We start from the raw sequence: 13,979 nt of genomic DNA, 5'->3' as shown, positions 1-13,979 counted from the left end.
GGTCAGTTACCGTAGTAACAGACGCTCTGAACCTAACCTGGACCAGGTTTATATCAATGAACCTGGAGTTTCTCTGCGTCTCCGCCTCTTTCAGAGCCGCACGCACATTTGATTTCCTCATTCATTCAGTCAGCAGGCGAGTTTTGGTGAAGTTCTGCCGTCTGTCATTAAAAACAGAGTCAGTATATATATTAGAAGTCCATTGTCACGAACATGGCATGTCCTTTTGATGAAGACGCAATTGATGAAGGTGCAAAATTAATGCGCAGAGAATGAAATAATGTTTCACCTTAAGTGGAATTGACTACGAATTAAGTTTTGCAATATATTAAATTTTCCGACCTCCACCTGTATATTATTACATGAATAAATAAGCATAATACAGGGGTCTCCAACTCCGGTCCTGGATCCACCTATCCAGCATGTTTTAGGTGTCTCCCTGCATGAACACACCTGATTCTAATCAATGGTCGTCATTAACTTGTCATCAAGGTCCGGACAGTTCTGTTGCTGACACAGCTCCTTGTATCATGGTGTGCTGAAGCAGGGAAAGATCTAAAACATGCTGGATAGGTGCTCTGCAGGACCAGGGTTGGAGACCCCTGGCATAATATGTGTCTGTATTGGTTCAATACGGAACGCAACTTTTAATTCCCAATTACGGAACAATTCCGTATTTCAAGGGACGGGTGGCAAGCCTATTATCATAAACCTGTCCAAGCCATCAAGGGGTTCCACAGGATTGCAGGTGAATGATGTAGAGATCTGTTAAATTAATTTTATATTATATTCTGTACTGCGGTGTTACTCTTTTTTCGAAAAACATGTTCAAATTCGCCGTATGCGCGCATTAAAATCTCTAATTCCATTCGGGTGAAAAAGGACACGGTGTGAAGTATGTGGATCTTCAGATGCAATGCTTCCTCAAATGGATTTTGTAAATTGAAATGTCAAATAAAGTTTAAAAACAAAAAAGAAAAAGTATGTGGATCTTTTGCCGTTGTTGTCGCCGGTTGCCATGGTGAATCGTTGTATCAGGGCTCTATAGATACTGGCTTTTGATAGTTGTGGTCGACGTGCTTAACTCCAGGTGAAACTACTTAGGGCCTGATTTACTAAAGGTTTGCGTGCGTAAAAACGTGTGCAAACTTGACAGCACCCGCAAACCAATGTGCAAGCTGATCTACTAACAGCGTGCAAAGAGGACTGCGTCTCTCAAATGAGCAAAATAGCACACGCTGTTCATTTAGTACTTTTGCCCTGATGAATAATCAATATGAGGCGTACCCGCCAGAAAGCGCTAAATACTGGGAGGGGAAAATGCAAATAGGTTCATTTACCACACGCAATGAGATTTACCAAGCCCGAAAGTAATTGCGGGGATTGTGATTGCGTCTGTATTTAATATGTTCGAAAGGAAGGTGCTAATCTGCCCAGCATTACGCAGGGATGGCTGCTGTTATTGTGGTGTTGTGCCATATTCAGCACCCCTGCCGTGAAAAGCACCCCCTCATACACACTCACACAAACACATACTTAGGAGTTTATATTATATATATTTACAAATATTATGGAAGACAACACAGTAAGCAGGCTATTAATTAATGACATCAATAACCATTTACCCGATTTTTGTTATCTGTGACTGTGATTGTGGGAAAGTATGACTATTGTGGAATCCATGAGCGCATTTAAACATGAATCATTAACACAAAACTGGACGCTAAACAGAACGTGACACGGAATGAGAATATAATTTTTGTCATTGTGTGTACGTTGTCATTTGTAGTAAATTAAACATGAGCATTTAGTCCTTTTTGACATTTACTCGTGAATAAGAGATCTGTGGGTAATATATGTCGACGAGGGGGTGCTTTTCACGGCAGGGGTGCTGAATACGGCACAACACTTTTGGTAATGTTTAAATTTCTTTGCTGTAGTTCATGAATGTGTTTATTTGCCTCTTCCACTAATATTTCTAACTCCACCGCGTCAAATTTCATTTTGCGCTTGCGATCCTGCTTTCCATCCAGACTCTCCATGGCACCGTAAAACACGCAACACCTCATTTAAATACTGCGGTTTGCACCTGTTATCAACGTGCAAACTTTTTCAGTGCACACGCAATTTAGTACTCTTTATTTAGGATCTTAGTAAATCGGGCCCTTAGAGTTGAGTAAATTACCTCAAATCCGCTGTTCTGGAACCGAAAACTCAGAGTTTCCGATCTCAGAGTAGATCAACTAAGAGTTCAGGATTAGACTCAGAGTTTGTTGAACCTGCTTTGTGAAACGGAACCCTCTGGTTGGCTATTATGTCAAGTGTGTACTTTACTTTATGAAACAAAGATCTATATTATAAACCCTATGCTTAAATTCAGGAAAAAAAACTTAAAAATTACTGCAATTAAAGGAAAAATGAAAGCTCCATAGCATTTGGAAGTTAAGAATAAATAAATGTTAGATTAATGTGACACTAAATTGCCCATATACAGTTTTGGGGTGGTCCTTTAAAGTTTTTTTTAATTAATTAATTTATTTTTTATTGAAACATAGATACAAACAAACAAGGCATATAATAGTCGTATCAGAATTACAAACTTTTGCCTTGGGTTGAGCAACATCAGTATTACAAAATATACTGATATACTGTAAAAAAATAAGTTCATGATCAAAACTTCAATTTTCAGGTTCAAATCTTAGTTTTTCAATTACAATTTTATTTTCAAATTAGCAAAACTTTTGGCCTTGATGTGGCTCCATATGATGAGGAGAATATAGTGTGAGTTTTGAATGACCCAGAAGGTGGCAGCAGTGCAACTAATTGTATGCAAGCTGCCGTAAAACTCCAAAGAAGAAGAAGTAACATGTGCGCGTCCACAGCGCGACGCGCATGCGCAGCTACCACACAGGAAGTAAACAAGAAGAGAACCTTCGAGCCTCGTGGGTCTAAAACTTTCCTTTACAGGTGAGTTTCACTGTCCTACACTCTGTTTTACACTCAGCGTGAGCTGGTTTCGACCCGGTTCCTCGGTTCCAGGGGTTGGTGTAGATGTTGATCATCAGTTTCAGTTGTTTTATCGTGATTTCACCGCAACAACACAACAGACAGCGACCCTGTTCTGAGCCCGGTGCTGAACGCACACCTGGTCCAGTCAAGGTTCGGGACCAGAGGGGTATTCCAAGAAGGAGGTTTAACAAACACTGAGTTAAAGTCTCATCTTGAGGTTACTTGAACCCATGACGACTAAACCCGCTCAGTTGGTTCCAACACACCGGTTATGAATTAACTCAACTAACCCAGAGTTGTGCGCGTTCCCGGTGAATCCATAAAGACATCATCTATCGAGGGTCGAAAAATGGAGCAGCAAGTCCTCCTGGAGGCGTACGAGGAAGAGAGGGCAGTGATTACAAAAAAGTAACACTAATACATCTGCCAAAGCACGTGATATGGCTTGGCAGAGAATTACTGATCGCGTCAATGCGTAAGTTTAGGCCATTATGTGAATTTTATATAAGGGGTGTCCAAAGTCAGTCTGTTTTAGATGTGTCCCTTTTTTTTATCAAACCGTGATACAAGGAGCTTGGTCATCAACATAACTATCCACTGGTGGTGACGGCCGTTAATTAGAATCAGGTGTGTTGATGCAGGGAAACAACTAAGGCCCCGTTTACACGTAGCCGGGTATTTACAAAAACGGAGGCGTTTTCATGCGTTTTGGCCGTCCGTTTACACGGAAACGGAGGTCAAAGTCACCAAAAACGATCATTTCTGAAAACTCCGGCCAAAGTGGAGATTTTAAAAAACTCCGTTTTCCCGTTTGCGTCTAAACGGAGGAAAACGGACTAAAACGGAGATTTAAGCTTCAGAACGTCACATTATGCACCAGAAACTCACCAGCGTCATGTGTGCGACCTGTGTTTACAATTAGTTTGGCCACCGTCAATATTTTCTTGTATTTTACCTGTTTAATATTCTAAAGTCACACTTAAAAGTAACCCCCCCCCCCCGTCCAGCCTCCTGCTCATTCAAGCCTGTGAGCGCGTCAGCCAGCAGCATGAAGCCTGAATTATGGTTCCGCGTTAAATCGACGGCGTAGGGTACGCGGCGACGCGCAAGGTACGTGCGCGTCGCCGCGTACCCTACGCCGTAGGCTCTGCGTTGGTGTAACGCGGAACCATAAATCAGCCTTAACTGGAAGTTACACACGTGTGATTTGTTGATGTTTTTCCAGGATTCTGATTGGCTTGCATGACGTTAAGAGCGTTTTCATGCGGGTCCGTGTAAACGAGGATTTTTTTGAAAACGTAGAGGGGAAAATATCCGTTTTTGTAAATACCCGGCTACGTGTAAACGTGGCCTAAAACGAATGAAGCAAACAATGGGAAAATGAATTGAAAAAATTAAACTAAAAAAAAAGTGAAAACTCTGTCAAGTGTATTTCTTTAATTGAAATGATTGAGACAGATTTGATCACGCACTCTGTGACTATCATTTTGACCCGGGTTCTGCTGTGAGCCACGTTGAAGCGTTTGCGCTCCAGCATCTGGATCGGGGTACGGGGTAATGAGCGTGGGGAAGCACGGATATCCTCTATTCCCCAGGAATAACCATCAAATTCTCCAGCAATTGCACATATAACACAAAGTTAGATACATGCATATTCGCAAAACTGATCAATATATAGTAATAGTAATATAACGCACTCTGTAGAAATGTGGTGCTCAAATTTGATTCCCTACATCCTGGCATCATGCACAGAGCCTGCCCATCTCGCCTCCCCCGTTTGATATTAGATTTGCAGCATCGCATCATATGGCAATTGAAAAAATATGTTTTCAAACATTATTAAGAGAGCGCTCAAAAATAAAAGCAGCTTACTGTTCCATTATACCTACTTGGACATTGATGCTGTGGAAACCTTTCCTGTTAACAAAGTCAGCGTCATTTTGGGATGGTGCTGTAATTGGCACATGCGTCCCATCGATGCATCTAATAACGTTTGGAAAGCCTGCAATATTTCTAATGCTCATTAAATGTAATCTCACCAGCAAAGATTTCTGTGCATATTTGAGAAACCTAAGCGTGAAACCTATGCTGAACTGCCAGTTGGTGGAACTCTGTCTTAATGAGCCTCGTAGGTTTGTGGCCAGGAAAATGAATAAAGTTGTGCATGAAGCGCTTTAGCGCAAGGCACACTTTACGCACCGACAGGCAGTTGCTTTCCCGATATGTTCATCGTCTCCAATACTGTACAGAAACTCCCTGATGCAAAAAAAACGGAGAACGATGCACATTATTTGCAGGAAAAGAGGGCAGACCCACGATGCGTGAACATTAAAAACATTTACAATGGTTAAAGTTAAAACAATTTTTAATGGTTAAACATTAAAAATGGTTGAATTGTAACAGTGGCGTCGCTTTCATTTTTTCAAACATTATTAGCTGATTATATGTGTAGTGGGCTGGCATCAGTATTTGATTTTAGAATGAATTTTGAGTGTATTTCTCACAGACTATAAGTTGAGGAATATTGAAAATTGTGAGTGTATTTCTCCCAAACTATAAGTTGTGCAATATTACTTTTTTTAAGGATAATATTAAGATAATTTAAGGCAACTGTAAGTGTAATTTTTATTTTATATAAACTTAAAAGTTAAAACATTTAAAAATATCACTAAAATATTTTTGGGTAATCAGTTACAAAAAAGTTTGAGTTCCGTGAACTTATTAGGGTTTACAGTGTATGGATGGAGAAGGTTACTCAAATAAATCAGGGATTCTGCTGAAAAACTGTAGCACTCTCGCAAATACTCATCGGGGAAAGCCAAAATGTCATATCGTGGTCTTATCACCCTCTCACGGTGAATTGAACGGACAATTTGGGCTTCTATGTGTAACAAGTTGCAGCAGCCCTCCTGAATTTGCGTTTTGATACCTGAACATAACTGGGTTATCTGAACAAAACCGGCATAAAACCTACCCCCTACCAGGTTATGTTCAGAGCCTATGTTACCATGGTGACTTACTTAACCTGACCATTTTGGAACGGAAATCCCAGGTTTACCATTTACCCTGGGTTAACATACCCAGTTTAGCCAGTAAACCTCCTTCTTGGAATACCCCCCAGCAATCCTGATCGGGTTTTTGAAAGTTGGAAGTATGTTGTTTTTCAGGTTCTATGTCACTTGTTATTGAAGAAAAACATCTATTATCCCACAGTTTCATGTCCTGCTTTTGAAAAGACTTGACAATAAAAATCCATAATGCTTAAAAAAGACTTTATTCCTTTTCAGTGCTTGAAGCTAAACTCCATTTAAATAGAAAAGCTTCAAATTTAACCCAAAACAGCCTCAGTGTGAAAAATCTGAAACACTTGAAAGTTTGCAGCTACGTGCCAAGTAAAGCAAACTTCTAAACTGAATAAAAATGTGTTTATTTTATATGAAAAAACAAAATGCTTTGATTTAAAGTTTAAAGTGCTTTAATATCATTGAACTTGCATGACTGTAAAGACAGCCAACTGAAATAACTTCCTATGTTATGTACGTCCACATCAGCCCAGATGTAGAATATAGCTACAGGTGAAGAATATGTTAAAGTTAATTTATTTCAATAATTCAACTACAATATGGTGTAAAAGTTAATTTATTTCAATAATTCAACTAGAATATGGTGTAAAAGTTAATTTATTTCAATAATTCAACTAGAATATGGTGTAAAAGTTAATTTATTTCAATAATTCAACTTAAAAGGTGAAACAAATATATTACCTAGTCTTATTACATGCAAAGCAAGGTATGTTAAACCTTTATTTGTTATAATTTTGATGATGGAATTGTTTATTGATTTCATAAAATATTCTCATTTATTTTTTATTTGGGGTTTTCATAAACTGTGAGCCATAATCACCAAAATCATAACAAATAAAGGCTTGAAATATCTCACTTTGAATGTAGTGGGAAATAATAGATTTGTTTCCCCTTTAGTTACATTTACTACGTATGAGGTTTTGCAATATATTCAAATTTTCTGACCTTCACCTGTATATTATGACATCAATAAATAAGAACATAATATATGTCCGTATTGGTTCAATACGGGACGCAACTTTTAATTCCCATTTCCCAACCCCTACCTGGAGGTGAAGCCCGAGTCCTGCCCGCTGTCTGGCACACATATCTATATATATATATATATATATATATATATGTATGTATGTATATAACATATAAAGATATGGGCACAGAGCGCAGCAGGTCCTGTTGTCCCGCCTCTAATCAAACTCTTTGAAAAAGACAAGGGTGTCTACATTGTCTGGGGAAAATGTGGACCTCTTTGCAGTCACTATTCCACCAAACCGGTTCTAGGGCAGTGCTGGTTCACAAATCTTTCAACTTGCGAACTAGCTGTGAAGCGGTTTGCTTTTCCGTAGCTCAGTTGCCTAAGGGGGGCCCACGTCATTACGTTGCTGCATTTGCATTGTTGTCAAAGTTGAAGCAACAACAACGTATTTTGGTCCCCACACCCAATCAGTGTCTAAAACGTGTTCTTTATTTTCTTCGTATTTTTCACCTGGGTGTGTTCTGCCTCTGCCACGTAGCACTCATGCAATATGTTTGCAAAGGCTTTTTTTGTACTTGATCTACAAAGCAACTATGCAATGCAGTTAAATAAAATGGAGTAGCTGTTTAAAAACAAAACTTTGACTCACTTTGTCCTCTGAACAGTATCCTCCAGTGTACATGTACAGCAACCCGTGTTTTTGACTACGTTAACAAAGTAAAATACTTAGGTATTGTATCGTGATATGTATCGTATCCGATCGGGAGGTTCTTATGGCGCTTTTATACTAGTACCTACTCAGCGCGACTCGCCACGCCTCGTCTCGCCTCCACTCGCCTTGTCCTCGTCTGTTTTTAGACGTCTGTTTTAGTACGTTTTGTGACGTATTTGATTGTGTGATCTAAACGGAGAAGACAACAACACTAAAGATCAAGTTAAAAAATGAGAGTGAGAGAAGCTTCAAGCAGCAACGCTTTTTTTTTTTTGTTTGTTTGTCTTGCCGCTGCTGAAAAGTCAGCTGGAGCCATGAGCAACTATGAAGTGACAGAGCCCCTGGTAGATCTTGTCATTCCATATCGCCGTCTAGATCCCTTTTTAATTCTCTCCTCAGCACCAGGTTTATGAACATCTGCACCTCAGAGTTGGATCATGAAACAGACTTTTGCTGCCATTGCTGGTCGAATAAAATGAAGAAGCCGTCAGTCGCTCTTTCGCTGATTTCCACCTCCTGACTCAAGACGTCTGACTCCAACCCCCCGACCAATCGGTGGCCTGTAGTGTGATGATGTCAGATACAGCCGACTCAGCCGCTTAGAACCTCGGCAGAATAGAAAAGCGGTCTCGTATTTTTCTGGCTTCTTTGGCTTCTTTGTTGAAAATGCTTCATTTCTGATGCTTCATTTCCCCAAATCCTCTTCCAGTTCTAGGAGAGATTTTAACTTGCAGTTTGCCACTTCCTCCTTGCCAAGCCAATACGTGGAAAGGAAACAGTTGGTTGTGACCCTCTCTTGCTTGTTTTGCAGACTGATACTGAACAGCCAAGGAGGAATGTCTTCTCCATCTCTTTTAGATAGGTTTCCTTGTGTGTATTGGATATGGCATGTTCTTTTATGGCGCTCTGTTTGAAATTTATGGAGGCTGAGAATGTTTATGGAGGTTGAATGTTTCCTGTTTATTAAACTTGTTAGAGGAATTGTGGATTCTGCAAAGCAAGCAGAACATCCCCTTTTCTTCAATGTATATCAGCCACCACAGAGTCTCCTCTGAATAAGCAATGTCCTTTTTAGTGAGCCAACTATGTTTTAACAGGGTCTTGCCTCCCTACTTAAGTCTAGACAGCTCTGTATTTGAAAGAGCAGAGCACACAGCTGAGCAAGTGTAAGAAGAGTGGAGAGTCTTGCTCTTCATTGCCTCTGGAAAGTACTCTTCCAATAGTGGGATGACTTCAGAAGGAGGGACAATATTCTTGTCTGGCTCTGTTGCCCTGCCTGGGTCTGCAGTGGAGCTGCATGGTTGTACTGTTTCCCTGTCTGTGGCTGCTGTTTCCTCTTCTGGTACTATAAAACAAACACGTGTCTAATTCATGTAGCACATGATTGGAATTTACTTAATCACATACTGCAGCAGTAAAAATATAACACATGTAGGCCCACGTTAAATATGACATAAGTGCTACCATTGAAATAAATCTGAAAAAAATTGAATTGGGAACAATGAATGTCCCTTTTGGGATGAATAAAGTCATCTGAATCTTAATATTATTCTGAAGCACTTCAACTGACCACTACTTCTCTTCTTTAAGAAGTCTTCCAAAGTTGGCTGATTTGCCATTCATTTTCTTTTAGGCGGCATCTTTCTCCACACCTATGGGCAGGAATAAACAATGGACATGAACATTCAAAGCAGGAGAACATTACTCCAAAGTCGTTCATTTTACAGTGTTTCTCCTAGAATTTTTTTCAGGCCCAGTGGTACCCACCGAAAAAACTAAGGATGCACTGAAATGAAAATTTGAGGCCGAAACTGAAGCCGAATAAAATTTAAAGACTTTGCTGAATACCGAGTACCGAATAGCCTACCGAATGCGGTTGTTCAGTTTTTCATTTATTTTTCACAATTGCATAGATTAAATTGCAATGACATAATTAACAACAAAAACAGTAAACTAATATGAGTTGAGCCACTGTCAAGCAGCTGGCGATGCTGTTGCTTAAATTGACCAAAAGGTGGCTCTCTAACAATCACAGTTTGTGTACTGTGCGTGACTGACGGTGTCACATTCCTGGTTAGTAATTAAGGAGTTAAAACTCACTCGCCACTTACAGGACTCAGTAGCCAGCAGGCGAACATATTGCTCCACCAGAAACAGCAGTAGGAGCATTTATTACATTTATTAACTGTAGTACCGCAGCCGCTATTATGAGAGGTTATTTCTCACTAGGGCTGAACGATTTTCGAAAATCTAATTGCGATTTTTTTCCCTCAATATTGCGATTGCGATTTAATATGCGATTATTTTTTTCAAGGTCCTGTTCTCATGTATTTTTCAACTACACAAGCAATAAATCAGTCTGTTTTATAATAAACAATGCCAGATTTATTTAAAGCACAGATTACAATAATAAAGAAAACAAATCTGTGGCTTTACCTCTTTAACACGTCTACACAAGTCTGTACACAGTGTTATGGGTCGTTCTCTATGAACCCAATCGCACGACACCAAACCGGGTTAAACTTTAGGCAAAATGAGGCATAGTTAAATAGAAAAACAGAAAAACTCCCACAGGGGACAAAAAACCTTCCTCACAGGGAACTCAGAACTTCTTCATAAATAACTCAAAAATCACAGAGAGAAAAAAAAACACCAGCAAACTAACAAACAAACCAATAAAGCTCACAGAGTTAACAAAACGAACCAGCAATGAACAACTCGCAGCCCCGCTCTTAAATTATCCTCCTGATGAGCTGACGGGCTGCAGGTGTGGTTTAAGGCTGATTTATGGTTCCGCGTTACACCAACATAGAGCGTACGCCGTAGGGTACGCGGTACGCACAACGTACGGCGCGCGTCGCCGCGTAACCTACGGCGTACCCTACGGCGTACCCTACGGCGTAAGCTCTGCGTCGATTTAACGTGGAACCATAAATCTGGCTTCACAGCGCGACTCCACTGTCCGCCGGAGCGCGCCCGGCTCGTGCTCGGCGCCGCGCACCGCCGACTCCGTGCTCATATATATTTAATAAATTAAAGCCCATAAAGCCCATATATTTATAAAGCCCCGCCTGGCCCGAGCCCTAACACTGAGGCCATGGTAGATAGGTTACAGGCGGACACGCGGCACTGTTGACTTTTTTTCGCTGCCGGCAACGTGACCAGATCACGTGACCAGATCACGTGACTGGTCAAATCGCAGCCTTTGCGATTAGAAAATCTAGTTTTATCACATCGCGATATTATTGCAAATGCAATTAATCGTTCAGCCCTATTTCTCACAGTATTAGCCTAAAGGCGGGAATATACTCTACGTTGGTGCCTGCGTACCCTGCGTACGTGTCTGTTCGGCTCCAAGCGTACCTCGCGTACCACACGACGAGAGCCCGTCATACCGATGGTGACCAATAGGGGGCAGTAAGCAGAGCAACAGTTGGAAAAGCTACTTATATTAAGTAGCAGAAGTAGTAGCAGCAGCAGCGGTAGCAGATTAGAAAAACGAACAAGTTTACAGGACAATATTGGATGATGTAGGAGATTATAACATCGTGTGAATGTGTTTGAGTGTGTATGAATGTTGGTGGTGGTCGGAGGGGCCGTTTGGCGCGATATGGCAGCCACGCTCCCGTCAGTCTGCAGGGCAGCTGAGCTGTTGCTACAAACATAGTTTACCACCACCGGGGAGGATGTGTATGAATGAATAATGATCTCTGTAAAGCTCTGGGTGCCTTGAAGGAAGCTAAAGAAAACCACAGCATTATTATTATTATTATTACTCTTTATTAATTTGTATTACTTATTTATATTACTTTTTTACCCCCTTCCCTGTATGTGTGTGTGTACTGCTGCTACGTGAGTTTCCCCGTTGAGGGAGTAATAAAGGACTATTTTATTATCTTATTATTATTGCTTATTATCAAAAATGGATAGTCTGTCCAGACTAATTTATCCGGCATTCTCCTTACCCATCTCAACAAGAATGACGAAAACAATAAATACAGTTAATTTTAGGTTCATATGGAGAAGTAGATGTCAATATATAAAGATTAACATGGTAAAAAACTATGATGATGTTGAATGTGATCGATTTCAATATCATGAATGGTGTCTTGAAACAGTTACAATCTTTCCTTACAAATAGACATTCCATCTGATTTATTGTTCCTAATATGATTCCAAGTCATTCATTCATTCATTCATTTGCAAGTCATTCAATAGTATTTTTTTATTGAAAAACAGAGTATTTAAAATAAAATAAGTCCCGTCAATTGACTCCTGGCTCCCGGCTCCGCTTCCTCCCGGCTCCCGGCAACGAGGCTCGGCGCGTACCTCCGCCGGGGCTCGGCCGGGGCTTGGCCGGGGCTCGGCCGGGGCTCGGCCGGGGCTCGCCATCCGCGGTACTCCCGGGGACTCTAGTCCCGCAGCACCAGTGAGTATTTTCACCGGACATTTTGACCGGAGAGATTATAAAATACCGGACTTCGGCATATTTTACCGGACAACGGAAACCCTGAGGGGAAGTTAACCTGCATGGGGAACTTTCTCCAGGGGAGAGCAGCATAATCGTGCCAGCTGGGATCAGACCGGGAACAGCGATACTAGCGGCCAGAGCGAGAACTGCAGGTCGCGTACGCGTTCAGTGTCTTTTTGAGAACGTGCACGTCGACGCGTCAAATGAACGCAGGATACGCAGGATACGCGTGACGTGACGTGACGTCACGTCGCGTCACACGTATCCTGCGTCGCGCGTACGTGTTCTGAACGGCAAGTATATACAGCCCTTAAAGGGACTTACTCACTGCCGCAACGTGTTGCCTCCAGTCATTTCCATGACTGGCGAGGCGGCGGCACTCGCAACACACCACATTGCATATCCAGCGCCGCACAGAGGCTCCCAAATGGAAATGATGATTGATTTTCTGAATGAATGGATACATACAGTACGTCTCTTATTTTTGACATATCATTTTTTTCTTTTCTGGCCTGGCGCCCTGCCAAGCCTGTACAATTGTAGGGGAAACAATGTATTAGCCTAAGTGTGGCTGCGTAATAGGCAGGCTATATTCATTTCTCAGACATTTGCTCTATTATTATTATTATTATTATTATTATTATCACCATCAATATCTACTCTATATATTATCATATTATTATTACAACAACATATTGCATTCATTAGTGTAACTAATGAAGTGTATGAAAAAATACTCACGTGTCGCAGGTGGTGCTAATTCAATTTTATTTATATAGCGTCTAATAGAACAAAAGTTGTCTCCAGACGCTTTCCAGAGACCCAGAACATAAACCCCCGAGCAATTATTACATTAACAATGGCAGGTAAAAACTCCCATAGTGGGAGAAAAACCTTAAGCCAAACAGTGGCAAAAAGAACTCCCCTTTAGGAGGGAAGAAACCTGGACCAGGACCAGGCTCATAAGGGGGGACCCTCCTGCCGAGGGCCAGACTGGGGGGTCGGGGACGTCAACAGCACAGCAGGCAGGTGGAAGCAGCAGCGGGATGACCGGGGGTGAGGACCGCAGGCCAGCACGCAGCTCCTGAAGCTCCAGCCCAATCAGAAAGCCCCAGGTTGGGTGCAGGGTCGGGGGAAAGGTTGAGAAGGGGCAGGGCCAGGGAGAGGAGTCTTGACGGACAAATCTCTCCCCCGCCTGACCGGGCCGTTACCCTGCCCCTCTCACTCCCACGCTGCAGGTTCCGGTGTTGTGCATTCAGAGATGCTCTTCGCCACCAACAGAGGATGCTGCACCATGTACAAAAGAGAAAAAAGAAAACTAATTGAACGCTTGAAGAGAAGAAGACTGGATTACCGGTAGGACATGTTTTGGGCTAAACGATGCGATGCAGTTAGGCTTTCTTTTGGCGTCTCTCTTTTTAATACGAACCGATTAAACTGATGAAATTTTGCAGTGGATAGCCTGAGTAAGTAAGGACGTACCGTTTTTATGGTGACAAAAGAAGCATCTGGTGAGCTCTGCTTGTTGCCTGTTCCCCGACACATTCACTCCGCTGAGCGCGCGCGCACACACACGGGGCCGCAGATGAGTTTCTCTCAATGTTGACAAAGTAAAATACTTAGGTATTGTATGCATGTATCGTATCATGAGGTTCTTACACACCCCTAGCCAGGAGAGTTTATATCAAACAATAAATATCTTTCTAATATAAGTGATTGACAGTCAGCTCA

Source organism: Cololabis saira, chromosome 9, assembly GCF_033807715.1.
Source record: "Cololabis saira isolate AMF1-May2022 chromosome 9, fColSai1.1, whole genome shotgun sequence".
Classification (NCBI taxonomy): domain Eukaryota; kingdom Metazoa; phylum Chordata; class Actinopteri; order Beloniformes; family Belonidae; genus Cololabis; species Cololabis saira.
This window is presented reverse-complemented; position numbering follows the sequence as displayed.